Genomic DNA, 23,194 nt, shown 5'->3' with positions numbered 1-23,194 from the left:
GCCTAAATGTCCCTATGCAAAATATTAAATAAAGGCGTGTCTTGCAAGATAAGGCTGCCAGCTCAGATACTTGCCTTGAAAAAGTGATGGCTACAAGGAAGTAGAGATAAGAATGTCTCTCATGTTAACCATTTCAATACGGGCACTTCCTGTCCAGGCCATTTTTCAGGTTTCAGCGCTCTCACACCTTGAATGACAATTGCGCGGTCATACAACATTGTACCCAAACTAAAATGTTATAATTTTCTTCACACAACTAGAGCTTTCTTTTGGTGGTATTTAATCACTGCCAGGGTTTTTATTTTTTGCTAAATTAACAAAACATTAGCGAAAATTTTGGAAAAAAAAACACGTTTTTCTTTGTTTCTGTTATAAAAGTTTGCAAATAAATAATTGTTCTTCATAAATTTAGGCCGAGATGTATTCTGCTACATGTCTTTGGTGAAAATAACTCAAATTAGGATGTATTTTTTAGTTTGTAGGAAAGTTATAGAGTTCACAAACTATGGTATAGATCTGAATATTGATCAATCCTGAAGTACTGACAGCCAATCTAATTTCTTGAGGTCCAAGAATGTCAGAAAAGTACAGATATCCCCCAAATGACCACTTTTTGCAAAGTAGACAGTCCAATGTATTTCATAAGAGGCATGGCAAATTTTTTAAGTTGTATTTTTTTTGTCATAATTTTTCGGAAAATGAAAAAATTTAAAAAACTATTTTCACTATTTTTTTTTACATACTATCACCAGTGCAGTACAGCATCATCATATAACTGGCATTGCGGTGATCAGGGACACTGACTGGTGACAGTATGAAAAAATATATATATAATTTTTATTATTATTTTTAATTTTTTATTACATTTTGTTTCTTTTTTAAGATTTTTTTTTTCATATTTCACTATGACCAAAGTAGTACAATGTTACCATAGTAACACTGTACTACTTTGGGGAAGTGATCAGTATTTTTTTTTTTTTTTTTACACAATTTGCTTATAGCAAAGAATTACTTTGCTATAAGCAAGCATTTACCTGAATGACATCGATTCATTCAGGGGTTTTTTTGGTTTTTTTGTGCTTAGCTGTGATTTGGCCACGGCTAATCACATGACACAGCTGGGCTGTGATTGGCCCAGCTTGTGCATGTGATCGCTGTGACCATTCACAGCTAGACACTAGTATACAATGGATGGCATGAATGAAGCCATCCATTGTATACAACTGTCATGTGACCTGCTGTGATTGGTCACAGCAGGTCACATGGTACTGGCAACGGGGCCGGTACTCAGATCTGTCATCAGCCGTGTCCGAGGTCTAGAAATATTGCACACACTTGGCACACACTTTGTCAGTGGCTTTAGTAGACTACAATCTAAGAGGAAGGTTTTAATCAAAATTATTGTTATTATTATTAGTGTATTATTTCACTTAAAAAAGACAAAAAAAATTACCCTGTTTATGCACGCTATGTGAGGTGCTTTAGTAGGTGGAACTTTCAAAGAGAGACAACAGGCAGGTTTATTAATAGGAAATCAAAATTAAAGTGTTTTGTTTCACAGAAAAAAACAGAAATATTGTACTGACTTAAGGCACAGTATTTAATTAGAACATTGAGTGTGCTACACACACTCAAAATAACTTCATCAAAAGTACACAGGGCATGTGCAGTGCATCATTCTGGCTTGCTCCCATACCCCCCCCCCCCCCCTTCCATTCCCCATCCGTTATTGGCTCATACTAATTAAAGCCATGAGTTGCTGTGTAAAAAAAAAAGAAAAAAGAAAAAAAAAAGAGTCTGATTCAGTGTTCACCCACATTGTTCATACGTGAAATAGAGAGATACAAAGTAACATTGGTACTTTCGTATCCACTCTCTTTCATCACTCTACAAATCAAAGGGATGAGCTTCAATCTGCAGATTATTATTATTATACAGTATTTATAAAGCGCCAATAGTTCACTCAGCGCTGTACATTACAAAGGGGGACAGAACATGTGACAGAACAACAATACAATGCAAAACATGAGGGGATCGAGGGCCCTGCTCTTTCGAGCTTACAATCTAGAAGGGATGGGATAGATGATGTCAGTTCGGTCAGCCGTTCTCAACAGGGGTGCCAGGGTGCCGCAAGAGGTCTTCATGGAGAGAATGGCTGTCACTTGAGCCCAAGCTCCCAATCCCCAGCCGCACTGTACGTCGGCACTGGGAGCCGTCACACCGCACAGCAAAGTGTAAGCAAAGGGAAGGGGAGTATCTTCTAGGCTCTCTGCTTCCCCAATAGAATGAAGTACCCAGCTGTGTGATGGAAGCTAAAGTACTGTAACTTTTCATAATGCTGTATACATGTTCCTGTGTGTGTGTACATGTATGTGTGTATGTGTACATGTGTGTGTATGTGTACGTGTGTGTGTAAATGTGTATGTGTGTGTACGTACGTGTGTGTGTGTTTGTATATGTATGTTTGTTTTTATATATGTGTACATGTATTTTACTTTTAATCTCGACCCCCTATTCCTGTCCTTTCAGAACTGTCTCAAAAATTGCTAAAAATTTCATTTGAATACAGTGTTGCATGACTGCACAATTGTCATTCAAAGTGCGACAGTGCTGAAAGCTGAAAATTGCCCTGGGCAGGAAGGTGAAAGTGCGTGGTATCGAAGTGGTTAAGATAACGCTGGTCAAAAAAGAATGTGTTTTTTTTAGTTTTGTTATTTTTTTTGCCTATGGATTACATAAAAAGAAACATTTTTAAGGCAATATCACAAAAATAATGATTGCGGATGTATAGGTGTGAGAGTTGAAGTGGTTAAGCACTTTTACTAGGCCACATTCTGAACAGGAAATTAAAAAAAAAATCAACATTAGAGTGTATTTAATAAATCACAGTTGCAGTACCAAAATTTTTTAAAAAATGTGTAAAAAACGTTTTGCGCCGCTACTAGAAAAGATGGGACTATTGGGACAGCAGCACACACCTGACTATACCACTATAGAAAAAACAACAAACAGAACATTTATGTTGTGATAATCACAATAATGCCACAGACATTCCAAAACAAATAAAGAGATGAGAAGACAATAGATAATACACCATAACATAATCAGTAAATGGAAGGAATATGGGAGTGAAGGGAAAGGTGAAATAATAAAGGTCCAAAATGAGGACCAAAAGGTGTAACAAGCAATAAACCGTGACCGTGGGCAAAACGGACGGAAATGAATAAAATATTAACTAAATTACAGTATTGGTGGGACATATGAGTCCATCATAACGTAAATGAAATAACGTGAATACAGCTAATAAGAACGTGGAGCAAAATGTGAAATGGGGATGATATCCCCCTCACTGGTGGACCATACTGTTTGTGAAGATCCACATCACCAAATGTCATAAATGCACACTCACCAAACATTACAACTTCATTATCATGGAGATTCATAGCACTTTCAAATCCTCTGGATAAACACTCTATGATCTGTTCCTAACTACTCCATGGGGTTAATTTATTAAAGGAAAATAGATTTTACCTATTAGCCTATTTGTTTTTAGTAAGTCAACTCCCATACCTCCACACTGCAGTAAGGCTGAAGGGGGTTGGCATATAAGAAAACCTGCATGATTGGCCCTTCTAAGCCACCTGACAGGAAGTGCATTGTTGATAATTGGTTGCTTGATTTTCTCAAATTGCAAATGACTTGAGCTCAGATCAAACTCATGGGTGACCCCAATTCGAAGATCATCTCTAATGGCAACTAAACAGATTATGTAATTGAAATGTTCAGATTGGCTGCTATGGATTATGTTACGATTAACGCCTTTGCGTTATACAATGCTATATAATATAGATAGATAGATAGATAGATAGATAGATTATATTTTAGAGGCTAAGAGTCAGGCACACTTAGAACATACCTTTTGTATGGATGAGGTTTGTAATGCTTTAGTATACTGCAACACTGCTTTTCCATGCTGATTTATATTTTGAAAAGCAATACCTAAGTGATAATAGGTTTCATAAATCTGAAACAGAAACAGTATTACTGTAAAATATATAATATTGCATAATTATAAATAAATGTACAACCAAGTATGTTTTTTATAAATTTGCAAAAGCATTAGGAAACCTAAGAATGTCCTGTAGGTATGTAAATACACATTTTTTAGTTATAGACAGAAAGCTTTAAACAGGTTCACAGTGGAACAAAAGCAATCTACTGTCTGGGCATCCTATTCCAACACTGATTTTCGTATAGTATTTGTTCAGCAAGGTGTGATTGCACAAAAAGTCTTCAAAATATTGTTAGCACAAGGAGACCTTTGCAAATGCTTATTTATGGAACTCACATATTGCAAAACCAAGTGAGCTAAAAATTAAAATCCTTTGAATTTATGTTAGAAAAAGGCAAGCTTGTTCTCCTTGCCAGCTTGTTCACAATTTTTGAGCAATTTGGGGCAATTTTTAGGCATTTTTGCCACAGCACCCCTAAAAAACCTAGACAGTACCCCAGGGTTCCATGACATCCTGGTTGAGAAAGATTGCTTAAGGGCATTTATGTAAAGTAGCAGGTTCTGAGATGTTAAAACAACAGTAATGAAAATCTTTTTCTATTATACTATAGTCCTTTTACAATTATTTATATATACAGTATATGGCTTTATTCAACTGTTTTATATTTTATATCCTCTAGATTTAGAGTGATTTTAAAGCTTAATTTTTTTTTTATTAAAATAAAAAACATGCCAAACTTACATAGTAAATATACAAAAAACAATCAGCGCAGTGTCACCCCTCTGTGTATCCAGAACAATTGCAGTTAAACATCAAAAGTACTTCTCACCACACCATAGAACATAAATCATACATAGGATGTAGCGCAAAAACTCAATACAAATATGTGAAAAAATAAATTAAATAAAAGTCCTTCTGATATAGTGTCACTAGTGCATCACCAAGAACAATAGTGTATCATGTCTTTAATATTCTTAAACACAATCATCTTCTTATTCTTCTAATGACCCATGCACTCACCTTCTAAAGTGGATCCCAATATCAAGTTAAGGTCATATAAGCATAAATTTTCATATCTGGAGATAAATTTCTCGACCAATAAGCATCTGTCTTATACATCTTCTCCCACTGTGGCTCAAAACGCACAGGTATAAGAACATGCAAACAGAAAAAACAAAATAGTCTCTCCATGCCCAGCATGAAACTCAAAATTCTACAGTGATGCACTCACATTCTATTCATATACACCGGCCACTGTATTAGCTACACCTGTTCAATTGCTTGGTAGCACAAATTGCTAATCAGCCAATCACATGGCAGCAACTCAATGCATTTAGGCATGTAGGCATTGGGAAGACAACTGAAGTTCGAACCAAGCATCAGAATGGGGAAGAAATGGGATTTAAGTGAGTTTGAACATGGCATAGTTGTTGGTGCCAGACGAGCTGGTCTGAGTATTTCGAATCTGCTGATCTACTGGGATTTTCTTGCACAACCATCTCTAGGGTTTACAGAGAATGGTCTGAAAAAGAGAAAATATTCAGTGAGCGACAGTTGTGCAGACAAAAATGCCTTGTTGATGACAAGGTCAGAGAAGAATGGGCAGACTGGTTCGAGATGATAGAAAGGCAACAGTAACTCACATAACCACTCATTACAACCAAGGTATTCAGAACACCATCTCTGAATGTACAACATGTCAAACCTTGAAGCAAATGGGCCAGAGCAGCAGAAGACCACACCGGATGCCACTCTTGTCAGCTAAGAATGGGAAACGGAGGCTACAATTTGCAAAGGCTCACCAAAATTGGAAAATAGAAGATTGGAAAAATGTTGCCTAGTCTGATGAGATTTGATTTCCCTAGAGATGGCTGTACATGAAAATCATAGTAGATCAGCAGTTTTTTAAATACTCAGACCAGTTCGACTGGCACCCACAACCATGCCATGTTCAAAGTTACTTACATCCCCTTTCTTCCCCATTCTGATGCTCCACTTGAACTCCAGCAAGTCTTCTTCACTATGTCTACATGCCTAAATGTATTGAATTGCTGCCATGTGATTGGCTGATTAGCAATTTGTGTTACCAAGCAATTGAACAGGTGTACCTAATAAAGTGGCTGGTGAGTGTATATGTGCAAGTAAACAATCCTCACTCCTCAATATAAGCTGGCTGCTCACCTCCTCAAATGGACCCCAATACACATATCAATGTCATAGGAGCTTATGTTACTCCTCCCAAGGCAGCATTCCCATCACTCCTCTCTGCAAAACTCCTTGTCAGTCTCAGCCACATGAAAATACAGAAATGGGACCAATAGTGTACTTCCGCTTAAAAACACACTTGATTAAAACCCAATATATATGCACTCTCAGTAAAGAAGCACCCTAAGCGCTATGGATAGCGTAAAACAGATACAGCATCAAAAGGGATCCAATGCACATTGTATCAGAAAGCCAGAATAATAACTAATCTTACGAATCACAGTATGGCTCCTCCACAATGGGCTTCTTCAGTTGGTGTGGGGCTAAGTTGCCACATTGCTAGTTATAGGGACCTCTAATAAATCTTCAAGGCAACAATGGCCACGAAACCAGAAGTGACGTGAGTGCAAACCAGAAATGATGGCTGTTGGCCATTCCTTTTGAGCCTATATTCTAATATATTTATTTTATATAATTTTTTATATTAATTATATGTTCGATTTTTCCTTTCCATTATGGGACTCAGTTCATTTTGGAATATTGGCTCTGGGTATTTATTTTATACTGTAATTTTCAACAGTTTTATTAATATTGTCCAATAATAATATCTACTGGGTTACAATATATTTGTTGGTTATGGTACAATGTACCTACATTTATGATATTTATATATTTTTTATTACATATATATATATATACATACTTACACATTCATTGTGTGTTTTTTGGTCTCATCAGTAGGTGTCCCCATACAGGAAGCTAGTTTTGTATAGGGCTTTGGAGTCTAAAGGAGGTCCTGGGAATATTATATGTCACTTCCAACCAGTGTGTTGTATGTTTATATTGAACCTTTGATGGGGGTGCTGGCCAACTGAATAGTTCCAGTGTGATCTTGTCTGCTCCTTACTTCTGGTCCTTGGGATGTTTTGTGGTCCACAACCGCATCACTTCCGGTTTCCGCATTTGTACATGGTAATGACACTTCCAGTGACATTTCTGGTTTGTGGTCACGTCACATCCGTTTTCGTGAATGCTGCCGCCGTTGCCATAGAGATGGACCAGGGGTCCCTATATATAGCAGTGTGGCAGCCTGGCCCTCCACCTACTGAAGAAGCACATTGGGCTTAACGCGTATAGCGGTGGAGCCTTGATGTGATTTGTAGGATTACCTGTTATCCTAACTTTCTGACACAATGTGCATTGGATCCCTTTTCATGCTATATCTGTTTTACACTATCCATAGCACCTAGGGTGCTCAGCATAAATGGGTAGACCCCTTTTGAAAAGTAAGGTTTAATCACATCTCAATGAATACAAGGACAATTTCCAAACTTTTTACAAAACTGAGTTTTATAGAACATTGTTTAGCTCATTACATGAAAATAAGGTTAATATTATAACTTAGATTACAAAATCTTCAGTTTTACTCAAATTAGTGGATGCAAAAATGAATACACCCCACAACAAAAACTACTACATGTAGTATTTTGTATGACCTTCATATTTGTAAGGACAGCACCAAGTCTTCTAGGCATGGAATGAACAAGTTGGTGACATATTGCACCATCTAACTTTTTCCATGCTTCAAGAATGACCTCTTTTAGAGCCTGGATGCTGGATGGAGAGTAATGCTCAACTTGTCTCTTTAGAATTCCCTATAGGTGTTTGATTGGGTTGAGATCAGGAGACATACTTGGCCACTGAATAACTTTCACCCTGTTCTTCAGAAATGCAACAGTGGCCTTAGATGTGTGATTTAGATCATTGTCATGTTGGAAAAGTACACGATGACCAAGGGTATGGAGTGATGGTAGCATCTGCTCTATTAATATAGAGTAGTACACCTGTGAATTCATGATACCATCAATGAAATGCAGCTCCCCGACCCCAGCAGCACTCATGCAGTCCCACAGAAGGACACTGCTACCATCATGTTTCTCTGTAGGCACCATGCATTTTTCTTTGTACTTCCTCACCTTTTGCAATACCATACAGTTTTGAAGTCATCACTTCTAAAAACATTTATCTTGGTCTCATCACTGCAGAGTACAGAGTCCCAGTAGTCTTCTTCTTTTTCAGCATGGGCCCTGGCAAATTCTAGGTGGGCTTTTTTGTGCATGGGCTTTAGGGGAGGCTTACTTCGTGGACGACACCCATGCATGCCATTCTTCTGCAGTGTTACCGTATTGTGTCACGGGAAACAATCAACCCAGTTTGGCTTTCTACTTCTTTAGCTAACTGCAGTGAACTTGCATGGGGAATTTCTTCAACCCTTCTCATCAGAAGACGCTGCTATCGAGGTGTTAACTTCTGTGAATGGCCTGGATGTCTCTGTGAGATGGTTGCAGCTTTGTTAAATTTTTGTATCACTTTTGCTACAGTATTCTAACTGATAAGAAAAGCTTTGCTTCTTGTTGCCTTCACCTTTCTTGTGTAAAGAAATTATTTTATTTCTCAGGCCTTGTGACATTTCTCCATGTGCTGCCATTGCTGACAGCATGAAATGGGAAGGGATTTTCTTTGTTACATAACGCCCCTTAATAATCAACTGTCTGATGGACACCTGTTTAATGAACAATTAGACTCACCTGTAGTTAAATTCATGTTAATTGGGATTTTGGTGTCTAAAATTTAGCTCTGCTCTTAAGATTTTCATTGGAATGTATTCATTTTTGCAACATGGTCTTGAATGAATTTGTTAGGAAAAATACTTTTTTGTGTGTGCACATTAACAAATCTTGTTTGCAATCACTGGTCCGCATTCGTGGGAATATTATGTAGTACAGTGTCCCACAAAAAATGTTGATTCTGAAAGAAAGGTAAAGGTTTTCTGACAAATCTGTTGAGGTGTACTCATTTATACTGAGCTCTGTGTATATGTATATGAATAGAATGTGAGTGTATCATTGTAGAATTTTGAATTTCATATTGGGCAAGGAGAGCACTATTTTGTTTTTTTCTGTTTGCATGTTCTCATACCTGTGAGAGATGAGCCACAGTGGGAGAAGAAGCAGAAGACAGATGCTGATTGGTCGAGATATTTCTCTCTGGATATGGGAATTTATGCTTTTATGACCTTAATTTGATATTGGGGTCCACTTTAGAAGGTGAGTGCACATATTGCATGGGCCATTAGAAGAATAAGGAGATGACAGTGTTCAAGAATATTGAAGACATAACTCACTATTGTGCTTGGTGATGGACTAGTGACACTATATCAGGCGGACTTTTATTTTTCTCTATTTTTTCGCATAGTTGGATTGGGTTTTTACGCTACATCCTATGCATGATTTATGCCATACTTACCTACTGTATGCAATAGTATTGCACAGAATGGTCCCTCACCTCCTTTTCTGGGGTCCTCCTCAAGCGCTGTCGGCTCCTCCTTCTCTGCTTGTGCCCCCTCAGCAAGCCAGGTACTTTGGGGGCACATAGCTGAGCTGTGTGCATTCATAGACACACAGTGAAGCTCAGCCACAGCCACTGCTCCCTCATCACAGGATTTAAATGACAGCAGCAGGAGCCAATTGCTCCCACTGCTCTAAGAGATCCTGTGAATGCAGGAAGTTAGAAGCACAGTGTTGCCCGCAGGGACATTGCTGGCTTGTGTGAGTTCTCAGGTAAGTGTTTAAGGATGGCTAGGGGGTAAACAGGCAGTGGAACAGTTTTTACCTTAATGCAGAGAATGCATTAAGGTAAAACAAAAATTGATTTTTAGAACCACTTTAACTAGCCTGTGCTCTTTGCAGTCAGCTCTTCCCATAGGATGGCATGCTTTTGGATACTGCCCTTTTTGTTAAACATCTCCCTTCCACCGCAATAGTGTACATTTGACTTTTTTGTGCCCAGAGCTTCACATGTAGTGGAGCTTGTGGTTCTAGCTATAGAACAAGAGCAATAATCCAGCAAAATTAAATATCCAAAGGCATATCACACAGTAGGAGAAGCTGGCTTTAGGTAGGATGTGACTTGCACAAATGCAAGGCTCACAAGCCAGGTTTTGTGGATAATATGACTGTTAAGCAGCATACTGGACATTGGTCAAGAGTGTAGAGCAAATAATTGGAATCCCTAAGAGTTATACAAAGCCAATCGCTAATGTACACCCAATTATCAGCTTTCAGTATTCTTGGCCTTTAAATGGACCTATACACCTTCACTCTGCAATGAACTTCAGGTGTATAATTTATAACAGAGGATTATTGTGTATATATTGTGATGATTTCTTTTACTGAACACAAGTTAATTATGTGGGGAGCTTTGTGCCAAAGAGATTTTTCTATCTTTGAGGAACATTAACTTTATTCAGGAAAATCACTTAGCATGTCATGGCTAATTTAGTGCAGTAAGATAGAAAGGACACTACTACAGCTGGTGTTCTGCCTCTCATTATGTATTTTCTTTTAGGAAGATGCAGATTCTATAACTCTTATTGTCATGTGAACCTAGGCAAATCTGCATTTAAATATATTAGGTGAAAATGGACATGATTTACTGGACCGTGTGTTCCCTGGCCCATGCATTTTTAAAGAGTTAATTTTACGCATTGCATATTCTGGCAAATGCTCTGTAAAATCAGCTTTTGCTTTAATTGCTGATCTGTCTAAACCAAGTTCAGAAGTTGGAAGCTCAATATGTGTACCATAGTAATAAATACAACAGGAGGGTAGACAAGGTAGTCCCTGTACTCAGCTGTTTGGTTTTAGTATATTGGAAAGGCCATGCTTGAAGTGGAAAACAGCCTAACTCTAATTATTCTTAAAAAGGTTCCTTTCTATCTATCCTGCATACCTTGTATACAAAAGATGTGCGTACATACCAAATTTTAAATAGCTCCAGTCTAGTCATGTGATGCAGTTTCAGCTCCCCTGTGTCAATAACCGGCTGCGCCAGGGGAGAAGAGGGAGTGCCAACAATGGTTGGACCATGGGAGTCTATGGGTGACATCACACCATGGGAGCCTATGGATGCTAGCTACTGGTATTGCTGCTAGCAAGAATCACTGTTTTCTCCTGGCAGGGACGGCTCCCTTTGACAGTATCTGTCAACCACTATCCCGTGGTTGCAGGAAAGAAATTCACTCTGTGTATGTCTAATTTGTGGCAAACACAACTCCCCAGCCCACCATAAACAAAGAGAACTAATATGATCTTACAGTACTGGAATTTGCAGAAAAAGAGCACCTAAAAAGGTAAGCTGCAATTGTTAAATACTTTTTAAAACTTAAGCTATGTGAATTGGAATATGTAACAAATATAAAGTAGGTGTTATCCTAATTTGGCTGCAAAAGTGGAATAACATTCTAAAATATACTTGGTTTTAAACTTATAGTATCTCCCAATTTTAGATCTCCAAGGGATCTAAAAGTATTTTTAGTTGAAAACATGAGCATCAGGGCAGCAGAGTCAGAGAAGGTGAGGCCTTGTTACCTGGGATTTGATTCTTCCTGGGCACACCTGGGCATTTCCTGAAGTTTAGGAAACGTATTTGCAAGCACCTAAATTGGAGGTCTCTAAACTTTCTAAACAATGGGCCAGTTTCCTGTGCTTCAGATCTTGGGGGGGGGGGGGGTTGGGCTGCGGCCAGTGGTAGTAGAACGTGTCCCAGCATCAGTGGTAGTAAACAATGACTTGATCTTAGTGGTCAGTAAGATTAAAAAGAAAATTACATAGCCCTGTGGTTGATCAGAAGAGGAATAGTGCCCCATCATTGGTATCAGTAGCAGCAATTATGCCCCATTGTTGGTGTCAGTGGGAAGAATAGTGCCACGTGTAAGTGAGAGGACTAGTGCTCCAGGATCCGGATAAAGGCAAGCAAAGGGCCACAGTTTGGAGACCACTGACCTAGACGGTAATTAAAAAAAACTTTGTGAGCCATAAAAGGTTTATATTAGAGAGACACTCATCCCCAAAAACAAATCTTAAAAGCTGATCCCTGAAAAGGTATTATACTTCTCCAAGGCCCAAGACTCTAAAGCCTCTGTCAGATTTTTCAGCATTTGACACTTCTGGGACTTTTTTTTGGCTTTGGTCTTCCACTACACACTGTGGTTCCTCCAGCCCTTACCTTATTACAGGGCACAGTAGTGACATAGGGGTCAACAGAAGGAACCACATAGTGGGTCGGGAGACACAGGAATCAAACACTCAAAGAAAGGGGGCTGTAGTGCTTCAGCAGGATTAAGATAAAAGATGTGGATCACCAGAGAAGAAGGTATGATCCCTCATCCCTTGAAAGGACCTGCTTTCAGGATTTTTTTTTAGTGATGACAGAGTCACTTTAAGACCTTCTCTGGCCTTGTCTGTCTTCATACTGCTTGCACTCTTGTTACCATGACAGCAATAGAAGAAAAGCCTATAAAAGAATAAGCTGTTCCAGGTCCAGTTGTCATTCAGCCCTGCAGAACATCACTGTAATCAATACCAAAATAACTATGTAAAGCTATTAAAATAATGTGGGGTATAGAGGAAGTATAATGTCACACTTTCGAAATATCCTGAAATCTTCATAATTGTAAAAAAAATGCTACTTTTTATACCTTTGACTTTCCTTACTCCAGTATAAGTCCACTATAAAGAATATTAAACTAGTAATAGTATCTAAAATCGCTACATTCAGAAAAGTGTCTGAGATAAGTTCTGCCTCAACTGGTGCTGTTGCCCAGAGCAACCAATCAACTTTGAGCTTTAATTTTTTTCACACACAAGTTAAAAACGTAAAATTTAAAAGAGAAGTATGAGATTACAAAAAACAAACATCCATACTCACCTGTGTGGATGCAGCCTTGGGCTAATGTAGCTGTCCCCCGCTGGCTCTAAGACCAAGAACAGTTCTCAGTCTTCACTGAGCAGATCAAGGTGACGGTCAGTCACCAGCTCTCTGCTCTGCCCTTCCAGCACTTACTAGAGCTGAGGGGTGTACAGGGGGAAGGAGCGGCTGGCTCAGGCTCTCAGCAGCACGCTGAGAGGCTGAGCCAGCTGCCAGTTAGACATCTGAGGGGTCTCAAAATTATTGTCAGAATCCCTGCTGGCTATGTGACATCAACTGACAGTGGTTGAATCTGAGTCACAGGACTGCAGGACTAAGTACACTCCTGTGACTCACATGAGAAGTATGGCAAAAAAAGCTTTGCCTACCAGGCACTTATACCCCCTTTGTGCCAGGCCAATTTTCAGCTTTCAGCGCCGTCACCTTTGAATGGCAATTGCGCTGTCATGCAACATTGTACCCATATGAAATGTTTATCTTTTTTTCACACACATAGAGATTTCTTTTGGTGGTATTTAATCACCACTAGGTATTTTATTTTTTGTGCTATAAACAAAAAAAGAGCAAAAAATTTGCAAGAAATGTTTTTTCTTTGTTTCTATAAAAAAAATATGCAAACAGGTAATTTTTCTCCTTTACTGATGTGCGTTGATGAGGCAGCACTGATAGGTAGCACTGTTGGGCACTGATGAGGTGGCACGGATAGGAAACACTGATAGGCACTGACAGGCTGCACTGATGAGGTGGCACTGATGAGGCGGTACTGGTGGGCATTGATGAGGAGACACTGATGATGCTTCATTGATATGCAGCAATGATGAATACTGATGGGTGATACTGATGGGCAGTGCTGACTGATGGCACTGATTGACAGCACTGACTGGCGGCACTGCTGGGCACTGATGGGCGGTACTGCGACAGCGTGAGGAAAGTGCTGTTGATAACTGCCAACTGTATTTACTCTGTGATCTGTTGTGTCATTGGACACAGCTGATCACATGGTAAAAGGCCACTGTGATTGGCTTTTTACCTTATCATGTGATCACCTGTGTCTGTAGGACAAAGTGATCATGGAGATCGCCGCGGTGCGTGCTGCTGGAGGTGTGTAGGAGGGCATGTTCTAGGAGGACGTCATATGACGCCCTCACAGAACTGGATAACCGTGCTGTAGCCATCATTCGGCTATAGCACGGTTACCAAGTGGTTAAAAGCTGTTTGTTTGCTCTAGGCAACTGTTCCAGTTTGGACAAAGTTCATTTCAGACACTTTTTATTAATTTCCCCTATTGTCTGAAAGCCTGCATTATATCAAGACATACTGTAGGCAGATGAAGACTAAGTAAACAGGTAGGGGCAGGCATCATAACCAGATTTTTCATGTCAACGTTTTTTTTATAAAAGAGGAAATTTTAAGTGAGTTAGATGGTTTGTTTTGCCCCGCAACTCTATGACTTCTTGGCAGTTATTCTAACCTGGTCAATAATGAGCCTGTATTCTGGCAGCTAAAAGGAAACCTGTCACGAGACAACAATGAGTACTGCCAATGGTGAGCTCTTTCTCAGAATGCTAGTTCCCTGGTTGCCAGTGCTAATCCATTGACTTTAATGACCAGTGTTCACACTGGTGCAGTTTAGGTTTAGTCCTGCATGCTACATCTTTGATCTGTTTTCATCAAATCACACATTCTATAGAGTTCAAAGGCAATGCATCTAAAGCACATGTAAATGCAACACACCAAAAACACACCACACAGATGTGAACCGGCCCCAAGTCTTAGACCACATGTACAGCAAATGAAATCAAAATGCAGTCATAGCTCTCAATCTGTATACTTACTCTATGTCAGTGACCTAAAGGAAACCAGTCATGAATGTAAAATGTAGGCTAACATTACTGACCTGCTAGTTATTTGGATGTCATGCTGACACTTTTGTCCCAATTCTGATTTACTGGCCTGGAACAAGTATGCAAACAAGAACTTTGGAATGCTCTATTGCCTGGTACACACGATGAGTTGTTTTTTTTCCAGTGGGCTGAATGAAAAAAAACTGAGGGGCTCACAAGGAGGTCTCTGTACTAACTATTCAAAGTTAGTATAGTGATCTCCCCACTGAGCTATTGTGTTCTGACAGGGGGACTACCCTTCCCATCTCGCAGCCATTGGCTGAGAGCGCTGATCGGATGCCGATCGGCACATGTTTTTTGTAGCATGCATGTTCTACAGAAGCTGGACATTCAGCCAGTTTCTGCCAGACAGGATGATGTACACATGGGCAGAATGTCAGCTGTTTTCTGTTGATATTAGGCCCGTGTGTACCGGGTTTCAAGCTTTAGTAATCTGCATAGTCAGAAACAGGTCAGTAGTTCAATATGTTTTGAAGCCAATGGCACGTTAGTAAAGTGCAGTCAGAGGATTAGTATGACAAGAAGGAAATTAGCTATTTCAAAAGAATTTTAGCAATGGGAACCAACAACTCTTAAGGCAGGTTTTTCAGACACAATCTAAATTTAATATTAAAGTGATTTGGGGCAACACATCTGCCCCAGTTTTACATGATCATTTTAAATATTGTGTACAACTACCATTTGCTTGTAATGTTGCTTCATATCCGTATGTTCAGAGAAGAGCCTTCTATTCAGAACCTTCAATAACATCTCATAATGTTCCACAGCCTACATACAGGAAGAGAGAATTAGAAATCAGTGAGTGTGTATAATACCATTTTGTGACTATACACCTATTTTGAAATCTATAGAAAAAAATAGTTGAATAATTATTATTTATTAGATTTCACAAAGAAATTGCAAAATTTTGCTCAGTTCTAAAACCTATTATTTTAAGAAAAAAAAACTTTCACTGTCTGCTACATATGAACCAAGATCCTAGTGTTACAGAGCAGGTTAAACAATGTAGAAATAATTTTTGCGCTTAAAGTGTAAACTTCAGTTAATGTTAACTTAAAAACGTAGGCACCTCTTATTTAGATGATTGACTTTTTCGCAAAAGCTGCATATGGACAGGGGTCTTTTCACTGCTTAGTACCTAACTACTGCAGATGATCATTTATACAGTATTATCTTGAACATGTATGCAAAGCATACTCTCAAGGGACGCAAAAATCACAAATAATGCCCGTAATGTTTGTAATGCATTAAGATAAAATAAAATAATTAGACTTCAGAACCACTTTAAGGCTATTTTCTCTTACAATCAGATGTTAGAGATTATGACATATGGCAGGCAACAAATAGAACCTGACATTACACACATATAACAAACATTATAGGTATTATTGCTAGCTTTTGCAGAGACATTTGTAAAGTAAACTTTTTATACATAGACCCTTTAGTGGTAAAGGATTAGAACTCCTATCAGGATATCTAATCATGCATAGAACTTTATATTCAAGCAAAGAAAAAACTGCTTTGAATACAAAAATACTGTATTAAGGATGCTTTAAATGAAAAGCTTAAGAGAATCAACTAAAAACAAATACTGATACTTAAATAAACAATAATCAGAGAAAACTAAACAATATAAAAAAAATCCTTAATAAAAAAATATTATTATTATGAACACAAGACCACCATGTGATGAAAATGATTTAAGAAAATATCTAAAATAAATGCTAGAAATGTCAAATAAGCAGATAGTAAGAGTAGATACTGCAGACCACTGCTTCCCCACACAGAATAAGTGTCTCACTGCAACAAGGGTAAAAGTTTTTCTACTCAGACTATAGCTGCTTTAGAAAGTAAATGGACTGTAGTCTATTTAACACTTTTTGTTTTAATGCCTTCATAATGAATTTTACCAAATTAAACAGAGTTCAACTTGGCTTTAAGTACCTCCAATGCTGGGAATAACTGCATGTTTTATGATATACAGTAGAGACTTCCTGGGTCAGATGCTTCAAGCACCTGGCCCATTCTATCATCCCTCTATTCACACTTAGGCATTTCAAATCACAGGTGGAATTGCCGCGATTCTGCCTGCGATTTGAAAACATGCTGTGAAAATTTGAAACCGTGCATTTACATGTTCAGGTGCCATTCATTTCAATGGCACCTGAAAACGCAGGGTGTTTTTTCTGTTCCCTGGGGGCATTTTCCACCCAAAAAATGCATCGCAATCACGCAGACAAAATTGCAGAATGCCCAAAAAGGTTCTGGAACCGCGATCGTGCGGAAAAGCGCGCCATGATTGCGTCAAAAATGCTCGGCGTCTTCAGGTGCCATTGAAATGAATGGCACCTGAACAGTGAATGCATGTTTTCACAAGCGCCTAAGTGTGAATAGAGCCTACTGGCCCATTATTGCGATGAGCAAACTCACTGGGAAGAGGACAGGCTTATTAGGTAGGGACAGCCACTCAACCCATGTAACCTAGGCAATCTTTATACTGTATATCACAGCTCCCAGACATTCCAGCCAGCAGTAAACTGAAAAAGGACCTGATATGCATGCACCCGGAGGTTGCATTTTGCAGTGCAGAGTAAGGACTGGCCAGAGAGGAATTACTTTGACATACTTGGCCAGTTTAAAATATAAGTTCACCTACTGGAACACTTTACACATTCCAGCCATTTTTAGTGTGGACCATGTAACATATTCCCGCGATCCTGCAGCCACTACCTGCTGCCCCCTTCTCTGTGACAGCAGTATAGGGAAAAGCCCTCTGTACTAGCTGTCACTTTCCAAAACAGCACGGCAATGCGAGGCTCTTCTCACATGGCTGTGTAATTTATTCACAGTCCTCCTCAGTGCTGTGAGTGCTGTGGTAGTTCATTGAGTCTTCCTGTCAGCAAGTATCAGCTTGCCCGTATGAGATGTACGAGCAAGCAGATACGCTGACAGTGTGCAGGTGATCTGCTGATCGCTGGTGTAATGCTTTACAGGCTCCTAACATAAAAAATAATAAATGCACATTTTTTTACCTGCAAAAAAATGTGCATTTATTATTTTTTGTGGAAAGGTGAACTTATCCTTTAAACATATATCGCAATGTATGTGAACCAAAATTCCCTGTTTTTGTGCAGTTTGCTAGAAAGGGTCTATAGCAGTGTGCAGAGCGTTAATCCAGAATTTTTGTTTTGTGAACATGTGGTTACACCCCTTTAGTACCTGATGTATAAACTATTGCCATTTGAGCACAGGTACATATTATTTCTTTTTCAATATATGTTCTTCGGTTAGTGCAAAGGAAGTGAAAAAAACAACATTTTTGCTACCACATGATTGGTGTGAACACAGTTTCATCTTATTTACTAAGCTGAATGAACATTCACTTTTCTATTTGAAAATTCTCTATTGCTTTAGCTAATTAAATGCTGTGTGAATATCTTCAGGTGCACAGTAAATTTCTCTGCCATGCACATTCGTAGTTAATGGTTTCATTGTGCTGCAGTGAGATCTGCAAGCCATTGCTCAAAAATTAACTACAGCTTGTAAACTTTTAGCCTATAATTTGGTTTGTGAGTCTCCACTGAATCTGAGTGTATGTGTTTTGCCAAAAAAGGGTTGCAGCTGGCAATTTGCTTTTAATAAAAGGGAAATAAATCTTATGTTTATCACTTATATTCTCATCTAGCAAGCAAGCAACACTTATATATTCTAGTCTTTTGAGGTTAATGAAAAATATTATCCAGGAAACCTATATAGTAAATGCCTATAAAATTAAAGTGCGCCTGTAATTTTCCTACTAAGATATAATCATTATACCTTAACCCATTGCTTGGACCGCTCATTGAATATTGCAGCACACAAGTGGACCTGGGCCTTCTGCTCCAGAATTAAGGATTGATTTGTGGAGGACATCTGCAGTAAAGATAAAACATAAAACAAGATCAGAAGGTACAATGTAAAACATTTATAAGAATAGTTGTTATAAGTCTGCTGTATACCTCTTTACTTTAGTCTCGTCAGTCTGTGCAAGAGAAAAATCTCCTCCAGAGCATGAGTGAGGAATCAGAACATTGGACTCCAAGGCACTGCTGTTTCATGCAATTACACCGTAAACAGGAGAAGCAAATAGTAATACCACAGTCTCCATGGTAAGAGCTGCCGTCTCACGGCTTATGCAAGTTTACCATGCACACTCCAATGAGCTATGGGAAACAAAAAGCAAATACACACTGTTTGATCTCTGGAGTCAAGCATGACCAGACAAGCAAATCATTCCCTTTTGACACTTAGCTAATCATGGGATACCACCTATGGTCACCCTATCTATTTGTTAATATCAAAGCTGCAATAACATATTACCAAGCATACAGGTCAAGTGTGTCTAAGAGCAACTAAGAGAGGAGGCTTCCAAGAGACAAGCAAGTCACTCTACTAGAATTGGTCCTTGTGTGTCTATTCTAAGGATTGGAAAGTATTTAGACAATTACAACACAAACCATAGTAACATATGGATTGATTCTTACTAAGCGATCCCTAGACGTTTTTTGGTGAAATGCTCTTTTATTTTAATCATTCATTGATTAAAGGAATATCCTATAAAAAAAAAAATTATACCTATCTACGTATTTTTATATATATATATATATATATATATATATATATATATTTTTTATATATACACATATACTGTATACACACACAGGTTATACTCCATGCTATAAAACATCTGCAAACTATAAAATACAGTATATACACAGTATCTCACAGAAGTGAGTACACCCCTCACATTTTTGTTATTATTTTATTATATCTTTTATGTGAAAACACTGAAGAAATTACACTTTGCTACAATGTAAAGTAGTGAGTGTACAGCTTGTATAACAGTGTAAATTTGCTGTACCCTCAAAATTACTCAACACACAGCCATTAATGTCTAAACCGCTGGCAACAAAAGTGAGTGCACCCCTAAGTGCAAATGTCCAGATTGGGCCCAAAGTGTCAATATTTTGTGTGGCCACCATTATTATGCGAGATACTGTAAATGCAACTGACTGGTTTTTTTTTTTACATAGATCACAGCATGCAGTACCATCAATTAAATGTACAAACGATAATACTGTGATCATCAGTGCATGATCCGTCCATCCTCCAAACATTCTTAAGTTTATAACAATGCCTGGGACAGTAAAGTAAAATAATGTACATAAATTACATTATTTCTGGTAATGTGCAAAATATGTTTGTTTTTTTCACTATGACTTTCAAACTTCTGTAAAATCATTAATAAAATCATTTACTTATGCAATATCAGTGGGTACAGCACAACTGAATGCTGTTATGGAGTGTGCACAGCACACCCACAGAAATATCATACTAGCAGCAACAAAAGGCTGTAGATTGATCTAAGATATTAATAACCTCTTGCATATCCATAACATTTTACAGCCTACGCTGATTTATATATTTGTTTTCAGCCCGATTAGTGTACCTGCCTACATTTTAAAAATGTAACCATGCACACTCTAAAGATCTAGTCATATGATCGAATGATGTACTACTTGTATATTACAATACTAGAGTTCACCATACGGTTTAGTATTTCATAATGAATAGCACAAAGCCACACAGATTGCGCCAAACAGACAGAGACTTGTTCACTCTTCTGCACTTGATGCTCCATACAGTTTTAGTATGGGTTTTTGGATGTCCTTGCACATGCATTATACAGTGTTACAAAGCATTAATGCTCCTTTTGACCAAATCTAACCATTAACACCTGTGCTGGAAGACCCCTTATCCCTTATGCTGCCTGGGCAGCACAGTGGCTAAGTGGTTAGCACTTCCACCTAGCAACACTACAGTTGTTGTTTGAATCCCAACCACAGCACTACCTGCCCAGAGTTTTCATGTTCTCCCCGTGTCTGCGTCAGTTTCCTCCCACACTCCAAAGACATGCGGTTAATTGGCTCCTGTCTAAATTGGCCCTAGTGTATGCATGAATGTGAGTTAAGGATCTTAGATTGTACACTTCTGGAGGGCAGGGACTAATATGAATGTGCAATATATATGTAAAGCGGTGAGTAAATTGACAGGACTATATAAGTACCTATAATATACCCCAGCAGCTGTATTTCACACAATGTGTGCTTAAATCAATATTGCTTAGTGTACAGCGCTCCTATGAGCAATCATATACAAATAAATCAAGTTACATAAAACTATAGCTTAATAAAGTGCCAGAAAAAGTCCATAAGGTAGATCTTCTCTTCTTCCATATAATATATAAAGTGCTCCGTCTAAACTTGCACAAATTATAACTTCTCCGCTTTCATATACTATAAAAGTGCTCCGTGCAAAAATCAGTTCTTTATATCAATACTTCCTTCAGTAATCACTATGCACCACCTCCACTCTGGAAAACTCACCAGATAGCCATGACCTCCCACTTAAGAATTGGTCTATATGTGCTTTTTCCCCCAAGGGGTAATGCCACATCCAGGAATCCACCTCTTCTTGCTCACAGTGTCACCAGGAACATCAAAAAAATCAGAGTGGAAAGAGACTCTAATAGTGTAAAACCCTTTTATTAAAAACACTTTATACAAATACGTGAAAAATCATCAGTTTACGCACTCACATTGATCTGTGCATTCTGCCCTGCACATGGGTTAAGCAGCCTAGTGCGAGCCCGGTGTCTCTGCCGGAACGGGACTACGTTGCTTCCTGTAGCTCTGCCTCGACTTATGTTTCTTAGTAATGATGTCCTCAGGAAGCATTTCCAAATGCTCCTTTTGTTCCATTTTTTTCCTTATTTGTTTTCAGTTGCCAAGGTTTGAATACTTCTTTTGTTTTGGTATGTTAAAATGTTAAACAAAACACATGACACTGCCTTTTTGGGAATTATCATTCATTCTTATAGGTCTCAAACTGTAGCATGCAATAAAAAGGCATTATACTTCAGCCCAGAGGTCTTAAAAGAGAAGTTTGGCCAGAGAATATTTAGTTCCCCTCGGGGGTCACAAGAGTTCACTTAATATTGCTTTCTTGTGACCCAGAATCAGACAACAGCAGGCTTTAGTGTCACAGAGCTGCACCAGATTCTGGAAAGATCATGACCAATTTCTTGGGATCCACCCAGATGCCTGATCTGCTGCTGGCTCAGCCTTTCAGCTTACCGCTGAGACCCAGAGCCAGCTGCTTCTACCCCTTCCCCAGCCCGGCTCTCAAGTGATCACTGGAAGAAAAGTCACTGTTCTCCACTCTGAGCAGAGAACTGAGTGATCAGTGGTCATGTCTGATTTGTCAGTTCTCAGGCTTAGAGCCGGTGGGAGACAGCTGCAGAATCAGACCAATGCTGCAGCATGGCATTTTTCACACATCAGAATAGGGACTGCTATATACATGACAAACCCACCGAAGAAGCTCCTGCACCATTTTCAGATGGTGAGCCTCATGTTTTTTACTGTGCAACAAAACATGCGTCTGCTAACTTCATTCAGGGGGCCATTAACACTTAATGGCACTGTAAGGGTGAAGCACATTTGTAGCATGTTTCTGCACTCATCCCAGAATGCACAGGTATAAATGGGGCCTTGAGGTAAAGGGGGGTTAGGGTGGGTGGTCATTGTGTAATTTCTTTTTTTCATCATGGAACCTCCCATAAAGAAATGACGTAGCTGGGCAGAAAACAAAGTAGTGAACATTTCAGGTTCAGTACATTAACAGGTTGCCTAAGAAAAGGTTTCTGTTACTGCTTCCCAGTGGGTTGAGAGTTGTTGTATTTACTTTTTACAGTTTAGCTTATCTCTTAGTATTCACTCCTGATTCACCATTTGGCTTGTGTTTCACTATCTAGCCATTATCACCTGTTGCTTTGTTTTTTAATCCCAGTTACTGTTTGATTGCCACCTGTCCTGACCTTTTGCATGATTCTTTACTATATATGCCTGCCACCTTGCATTATCTATTCAAGTTGAAGTAAACTCCTATTGGAAACTTGTACCTATATGTAAGCTTACAATAAAGCTTCCCTGTAGGTACAAGGAATATCTTCTAAACATGCACTGTTTAGGGGATATTCAGTGTCTCTGCAGCCGATGAGATCACCAGTACATGAGCTCTGAAGGAACGGCATACCAGTGCCATTCCTTCAGAGCTCTGTGCCGCGGCCAAGACTTCCGCGCGCATGCACGGGAGTGACGTCATCGTGGCAAGGCCAATCAACTGGTCAGAACCAATGAACCCAGAAGGAAGACCAAGTGAAGTAGGAAGCCTTGTCAGCAGTGATAACACGCCGCTGAAGGC

At 38.9% G+C, this 23,194-nt stretch overlaps 1 long non-coding RNA gene across 1 annotated transcript; it reads right to left on the bottom strand.

Moving 5' to 3' along the window:
* Positions 1 to 15,472: 15,472 nt before the first annotated feature.
* Positions 15,473 to 19,024, bottom strand: LOC149449855 (uncharacterized). The gene is made up of 3 exons (XR_016315354.1): positions 18,889 to 19,024; positions 18,707 to 18,802; positions 15,473 to 15,658 (listed from the first exon to the last, which is right to left on the bottom strand). It is a non-coding gene; the product is annotated as an uncharacterized LOC149449855 (long non-coding RNA).
* Between the last annotated feature and the right edge of the window lie 4,170 nt (positions 19,025 to 23,194).

Source organism: Staurois parvus, unplaced genomic scaffold (genome assembly GCF_062004578.1).
Source record: "Staurois parvus isolate SC_StPar_1 unplaced genomic scaffold, SC_StPar_1.0 ptg000599l, whole genome shotgun sequence".
Lineage (NCBI taxonomy): Eukaryota > Metazoa > Chordata > Amphibia > Anura > Ranidae > Staurois > Staurois parvus.
This window is presented reverse-complemented; position numbering and strand designations above follow the sequence as displayed.